Source organism: Oratosquilla oratoria, chromosome 26 (genome assembly GCF_046742065.1).
Source record: "Oratosquilla oratoria isolate Oo_2021 chromosome 26, ASM4674206v1, whole genome shotgun sequence".
NCBI classification, from domain to species: domain Eukaryota; kingdom Metazoa; phylum Arthropoda; class Malacostraca; order Stomatopoda; family Squillidae; genus Oratosquilla; species Oratosquilla oratoria.
The window spans coordinates 34,611,191-34,618,690 of NC_134802.1; the positions used below are offsets into that span (position 1 = coordinate 34,611,191).

Consider the following 7,500-nt stretch of genomic DNA (forward strand, 5'->3'; position numbering starts at 1 on the left):
TGTTACCGGGAGGTAAGGAGACGCTTGTTGGGTCTACTCTTGTCTTCCGCTTACCACCAGTTGATGCATTCTATTCTACTTCTATTCATCTATCTTAAGTTTGATTTATTTAATTAATCTATTTTCAATCTATTACTTTTGTCTTCTCTTTATTTCTTGGTATAAGCTTAGGCTGGGAAGTTCGCTGGCCGAGCGAGTTAGGGCGTCGTTACTTGCGGCGATGGTCGAGGGGATGGCGGTTCGAACCCCACCACCGGCGAAGTTGAACCAAGGGCATGGTTCATTAAACTTCCAAGCTACAAAGCCCTCTGGAAAGGGGCACCGTACTAGCCTCCCGATAGGGGGTAGTTCGTGACGTCAAACCATAAAAGCTCAGGCTGGATTCGTTACAAGAGTGATGTACTGAAGTGTCCCGGAACGCGTCAGGAGGGACCCCCCCCCCCCCCGCCCGCCTCCACAGACAACGGAAACCAGGGATGGGCAAGGTGAAGAATGCGAGGAGAGGAGGAGGAGAGGAGGAGGAGGAGAGGAGGAGGAGGAGAGGAGGAGGAGAGGAGGAGGAGGAGAGGCGGAGGAGGAGAGGCGGAGGAGGAGAGGCGGAGGAGGAGAGGCGGAGGAGGAGAGGCGGAGGAGGAGAGGCGGAGGAGGAGAGGCGGAGGAGGAGAGGAGGAGGAGAGGAGGAGGAGGAGAGGAGGAGGAGGAGGAGGAGGAGAGGAATAGGAGGAGGAGAGGAGGAGGAGGAGAGGTGGAGGAGGAGGATAGGAGGCGGAGGAGGAGAGGAGGAGAGGAGGAGGAGAGGAGGAGGGGGAGGAGAGGAGGAGGAGGAGGAGGAGAAGGAAAGGAGGAGAGGAGGAGGAGGAGAGGAAGAGAGCAGGAGGAAGCGAAGTAGAAGGCGAAGGAGGAAGAGGATGATGGCGAGGAGGAGGAAGAGGAGGAGAAATTGAGGAAGGAGGAGGAATTGAGGAAGGAGGAGGAGGAATTGAGGAAGGAGGAGGAGGAATTGAGGAAGAAGGAAGAGGAAGAGGAGGAGGAAGAAGAAGAAGGAGGAGGAAGAGGAGGAGGAGGAGGAGGAGGAGGAGGAAGAGGAGGAGACTGCGGCATTGGCGTCAAGCCCTTTAGTGTCGAGTCTCGCCCTCGGCGGCACCCGAGTTCGAGACCCATCTTCTTCCCTCGAAGTGCCACAGACCTCACGAGGACATCACTTCTCAAAAGGGTGGGGGGACGGGGAGCGAGGAGGCTTGGGGGGGGAGGACGAAGACTCACCCTTGCAAGGTTCCTGGATCGCCCTATATAGGTCGTGAGGAGAATAAGCCGTAGGACTTGCGAAGGATTCCCCCCTCACCGCCCCTATTCCCCCTATTTCTCCCCCGTACTCAATAGAAGATCGTAGAGAGGAACTTCAGAGTCTCCCTTCCTCCCCTTCCTCCTTCACCTCCTCTCCTCCTCCCCTTCCTCTCTTCCCCTTTCCTCTCCTCCTCCTCCTCCTCCCCCTCCCCTCCTCCTTCCTCCTCCTCCCCCACCGACGGGGATCCCTCAAGTGAATTCTTTCCCTCCCTCAATGACTAGCTCCCTCTTCCCCTCCCTTTCTCCCTCCCCCATTCCTCTCTCCCTCTTCCTCCGACGCTGTGTGACCTTTGCATAAGTGGCTTCTGCAGCCCAACCCTCCCCCCTCCCCCCTCCCCCCTCCCCTCCCACCCTCCCTCTCCCATCCCGAGCCAGGCAAGGCAGCGTCCCACCCACATACATGCTCGAGTCTCGAACCACGTGGAACAGCAGTTTTCCAAACATGTACACACATGTACACATGATGCAGATGTACACAATGTAACACATACCTAACCTGCACATGGATAGCATTCACAGCGGTGATGTGTACATACATATGCACATGTACACATGATACAGATGTACACAATGTAACACATACATAGCCTGCACATTGATAGCATTCACAGCGTAGATGTACACGCAATATATAGGCAAGCATACGTACATAGACATGTACACGTATACACACTGTTGTACAACCCTTGCATGAATAATAGTTCTCCATGAGAAAGTACACGGTACAAACTCTCCGCAATGCACATTTAATTACACACTCCACATACTTGTGCTTAAGTACACAAGCACAGTTGTACTTGTAATCACTGCAACTAGTACATCTACCCCAGCTCGAATATTACACCATTCGTCAATATACCTGCACGACATGCGAACTCTGTATAACACCATCGCATAACACCATCGCACAACACCATCGCACAACACCATCGCACAACACCATCGCACAACACCATCGCACAACACCATCGCATAACACCATCGCATAACACCATCGCATAACACCATCGCATAACACCATCGCATAACACCATCGCATAACACCATCGCATAACACCATCGCATAACACCATCGCATAACACCATCATATACCAGAGCAAGAGTCCCATCATAAAACTCACACACGTTTGAGAATAATCTATTCTATACTGGTTGACAACAAACCGTTTTATTCAGCCAAAAGGAAACCGTAAGCAATGTGAGGTTATAGAGAACTCGAACCGATGATGTTTTGGACAGCAGTCTAGCGCGCTACCTATTACGCCACCGCGTCTCCTTATATGGTCATGTCCCCGGTTCCCGTTGACAAATGCCATCCTCCATCTCGGCACCTCTTCGAGCCCCTCCAGGTACGATTGGCTTTACTTGTAAGTAATGCAATCCCCTGTGACCTCTTAGGATGACCGTTTCGACGTTATATTTATACGATACGTCATAACTATGACCCAAGACACGAGTCTCCTCGGTGCTTCCAGGGGAGAATCCGGAAGGCACTGTAGTACCCACAAGTGGAACCCACTGTACACGTCCACTTGACCGTAGAAAGGGTCTGCCCTTGCACTGTCCCCAGACTCCTTTACCGGGAGAGGGGGGAGAGGGGGAGAGGGGGAGGGGGGGGAGAGGGGGGAGAGGGGGGAGAGGGGGGGGAGAGGGGGGAGAGGTGGGAGAGGGGGTTGTCCTGTTGCAATGTGGCCACGGGACTATGGTCAACAAATTATAGTGTCGTGAAAGACGTCCCCAAACAAGTTTCGTCACTCCAACCAAAATATTTAGTTCGTCCGAGGGAATAAATACTTGTCCTGCCCGACTCATTGTGAAAAACTCGAAATGTGACTATACGACTACTCTTCGAGAGAATAGTTCCGAAGAATGGAGTTTACAAACTACGGAGATTACTCGCAACTACCAGACGCGGACCCCAGACGAAACAAGACTTTATCGATCGTGACCCCACGCCCCCCAATTCAGATTCAGACCCTCAGGTGACCTACGGCCCGTTTCCAACTTACCGACTTTTCGCTGTGCGCCGTGCACGACACGACGTCGTACTTTTAAATAACCATGGGTGTCTATGGACGCTTTCACACTTGGCCGTGGTCGTGACGTGTGAAAGCGTCCATAAACACCCATGCTTATACGAGAGCACGACTTCGTGTCGTGGACGGCGCACGGCGAAAAGTCGATACGTGTGAAACGCGCTTCAAGTCGTCTGGCCTTTGTCCGAAGAGGTGCGTCGCCGTATTGAAGGGAGTCAGAAGACGCCCGCACCGGCGGTCCGCCCTCTGGAATGTGGTCGCCCGCCCCGTGCCGTCGTCGGCGCCCGCGCGCCCTTCCTACACGTCCGCGGGCGTGAAGATCATATCCCCGGGGTCCTTCGCCCCCGCCACGTGGGCGTCCTGAAGACGCTGAGGAGCACGAGGCCAGGCGGCCCGGTGTCCAGGTGACGGGCAGGTGGCGTCTGCTCCATCAAGGAGGGAGGGAGGGAGGGAGGGAGGGAGGGAGGGAGGGAGGGAGAGCAGGTTGAAATAGAAGGAGCTGGAGGAAGAGGAGGAAGAGGAAGGAGAGGAAGGAGAGCTGGAATAGGAGGAAGAGGAAGGAGAGGAAGGAGAGCTGGAATAGGAGGAAGAGGAAGGAGAGGAAGGAGAGCTGGAATAGGAGGAAGAGCAGGAGGGAGGAGGAGGAGAAAGGGAAGAATACCAGGAAGAGAAGAATACCAAGAGGAGAAGAATACCAAGAGGACAAGAATACCAGGAGGAAGAAAAGAATACCAAGAGGAAGAGGGGATCAGGAGAAAAAAAGAATCAGGAGAACAGAAAATCTTTATAAAAATCAGGAGGAAGAGGAAGAGCAGGTGGAGGAGAAGGCAGAAGCAGAGACGAAAGAGGACGGAGGAGATCAGCTGATGCCGTCTCCTTCCCGGCGATGATGATGATGATGATGATGCAGGAGAAGGTGGAGGAGTGAGTGAGGGAGTGTGAGAGGAGGGGAGTAGGAGTGCTGGCCGGCAGGACGTCAGCGTTGCTTCAGGTTCGCCCAAGGACTCTGGGGCCGCGCCGGTCGCCGAGCGGCCGCACATTCCTCACTCCACTTTTTCCTTCGCCGCCTCAACATTCCCCCGGCACCGTGTGATGCTTCGTCCTCTATCTCCCCTCCCCCCCTCCCCCCTCCCATCTCCTTTCTCTTTCCCTCCTTCCCTCTCCCGTCCCCCGTTCAACATTCCCCCCTTCTCCTACCTTTCTCTTTCCCCCTTCCCTCCCACTCCCTCTCCCTCTCTCTCTCTCCTTATCTCCTGCAGCGTGATAGGTTGGCAACCCTCATCTCCTGCCACGAGAGGTTGAGATGAGCCAGTGGTTTATCGTGCACTGACAGCGCCCTGATGGTCCGGTGATTAGGACTCTTGGGCTGTGCCCTGGAAACCAATTCCTTTGACAGTGGAAACCCTCCGTGTCCTGCAGTGAGCTGAAAGGCCATCTTACCCGAAATGCTTTCTGTGCTTGGGTTCCTGGTTAGGGATCACTTCCATGAGGAATTTTGTCATAAAGGGGAGGAGATAAGAAAAAAAAAAAAAGAACGTGAAAAAAGCCAACTAGCGCACAACCCTCACAGAAACTGTTGCAACACTGACGTCTCAACAGAATCATTCCGAACGTACGACAACGGTAACGGGGGGGGGGGGGGCGACACCGGGCCACACCCAATGGGGGTAAATCCCAGATCCCCCCATTTCTCACCGAGTCCACGGGGGGTACGCCCATGCAGGGGGGCGGGGGGGAGGCGTTTCCCTTTGACCGTCTGACGGCCAGCTGTTCATTTTAGAAAAAAAAAAGAATCTCCGCCCACTTATCTAATGTGCTCTGTGATTGGGCGACGTGACAGTCTTGGAGGCCAATTCTTAGAGGTCGAGAGCATGACTTAGAGGTTCTTACACAATATGGACAGTATCTTAGTATATTCTATTCAATACTGACCATATGCTCATTCCAGAGATTCTAGAAAGGTCTACGACGTCTTAGATTGATTATTAGAGTTACCATAAAGGCCATAGTTGCCAAAATTAAAGTGACGTTGTGATTGGGCCATAAGAAAGCGGCCTTACTACGAGCCAATCACAGGCCAAGATTGGAGGAAAGGGGGCGGGGCTACCCTAGCATTACCATAATGAACAGGCCACGTGAGTGTGGGTGTCGGTGTGGCGCATCTGTTTCGCACTCGCCTCGTCACCTTATGGGGCCACTGTGATTGCCACTTGCCCTAGGTACACTACCTTGATACTTCATTCAGTTGAGGGGAACCACCCCTCCCCCGTCTTTAACACAGGGGCTCCCTTTACAGATTTTATTTTGGTTAACGGCAGACGGTTTCACTTAGCCGAGATGACGTTGCTGTAACGAAAGGGCAAGTTTGACAGGAGGACGGGATCCCACGAGTGTAGCTCCAGGGGCAACTGTCACCTTATCCCTTCCGTTCCTTGAGGCACTTTTCCTTTTATTCTGGCAGTCGCCAGGCGATTCTATTCATCTCCGGGGTAACCCCTCGATTAACACCTTCCGCACGAAGTGGAGTAATTAAGAATAGAGTCATTAATCAATTAAATAAATCTTGTAAACATTGTGACGCGTTTGGATGACCATAGAATTCCAAAACGAGTTATGATGGGTAGAATGCCTGGAAGAAGACCCAGAGGGAGACCTCGAATGAGATGGATGGATGGTGTGGATGTGGAGATGGACAGAAGTGGAATAAATAAAGCAACCTGGATGGAAGCAGCACAGGACCGAAGGGCATGGAGAGGATTGCTGTTGGCAGACCAGAATGGACACGAGTTTCAAGATGCATTGGAGTAAGTAGCAAGTAAGTAAACATTGTGACGAATGTGGGTAGGTGGTAAAGGAAACACGGGCCGAGGAAAATACTTTTATTCCTTAATAGTTTCGTCTGAAGAAGCTACTCATGCGAAACTAGCTAGGAACAAAGCATTTCTCTCAGCCCGTGTTTCCTTTACTATCTATCCTAAATTATTTTTGTTCAAATGGATAGCCGTTAACGTTCTAACTGTTGCCGATTGCTCAAAATTGTGGGAACATTTTTCCCCTCACAGTTCATCGTAGAAGAGAAGTTTCCAATATTCATCTGTTGGACCAGTTAGCTGCAGATTTTGAGATCTCTTACCTCCTTTTCAGCTGGGGTGGAGGTCTAGAGATGTTGATAACTGGCTATCCTGTTTAACAAGAATTGTATCAGAAGATCATTCCAAGCTAATTTGTTAATTGGCCTAAACAAAATCTGCAGAGACTGTCACGGAAATGAAGACAACTTCTTCAATACCGTGGACCCTCCTACTGCGCAGATCTCCTTGTGACAAAAGCCAGGCGATTCCAATCAGCCAAGGTGCCCACAAACGTGTGTTCGCTGGCCGACCGGTTTAGAGCGTCACTCCATGCGGCGGAGGTCGAGGTGACGGCTATTCGAACCCTGCCGCCACCGTGTTGGACCAAGGGCATGGTTCATGAAATTCCACGCTACATGTCCTACAAAGTGCACCTTGACGGAGCTAGATTTGTTAAAAAAATATATAATATCATCCGGCGCTTGCATCAAGATCCATATACTGCGCCATGTCTGACTGAGGTCAACCATTTCCCATACACACACCAAACATTCTTGTTGTGCAACAATGCCCCCCCCCCCATTCTCTCCCCCCCCGCTCCCATGACCCCCATAGGATTCTAAGAACGGGTAAAAAAGGGGTGGAAGGGTGAAAGGGGGGAAGGGAGGGGGCGCGAAAGGACAAGGACAGCTGTCACAGCAGCTGCGGATGCGGGTCAGGGCAGCTGCCCCAAGCCTGGTGCTGCTGCTGCTGCTGCTGCTGCTGCCGCCGCCCGGAGCTGCGGTCCGAGAGGCGTGACGACTTGGGCGGCTGCGGCTGCGGCGCACAGCAACAACACCCTTGACCGTCCGTGGCGAGGCGGTGAAGGAGGAACCTTAAAATACAAAAGGTGGACAAGGTAGGGTGGGGGTGGGGGGGACACCCAGACTGCATTCCCCCCTCCCCATTCCCGCCTCCCCCCCTCCCCATTCCCGCCTCCCCCCCTCCCCATTCCTGCGTTCCCCCCTCCCTAATACGTATAATATATACTCCAGGACATACATATGCA

General features: G+C 52.8%; 1 protein-coding gene across 1 annotated transcript in view; it reads right to left on the bottom strand.

Annotated features, from left to right (window-relative positions):
- LOC143039463 (uncharacterized) overlaps positions 1-7,500 on the bottom strand; it is a 61,048-nt gene that overhangs the window by 32,778 nt on the left and 20,770 nt on the right. The window lies entirely within an intron of this gene.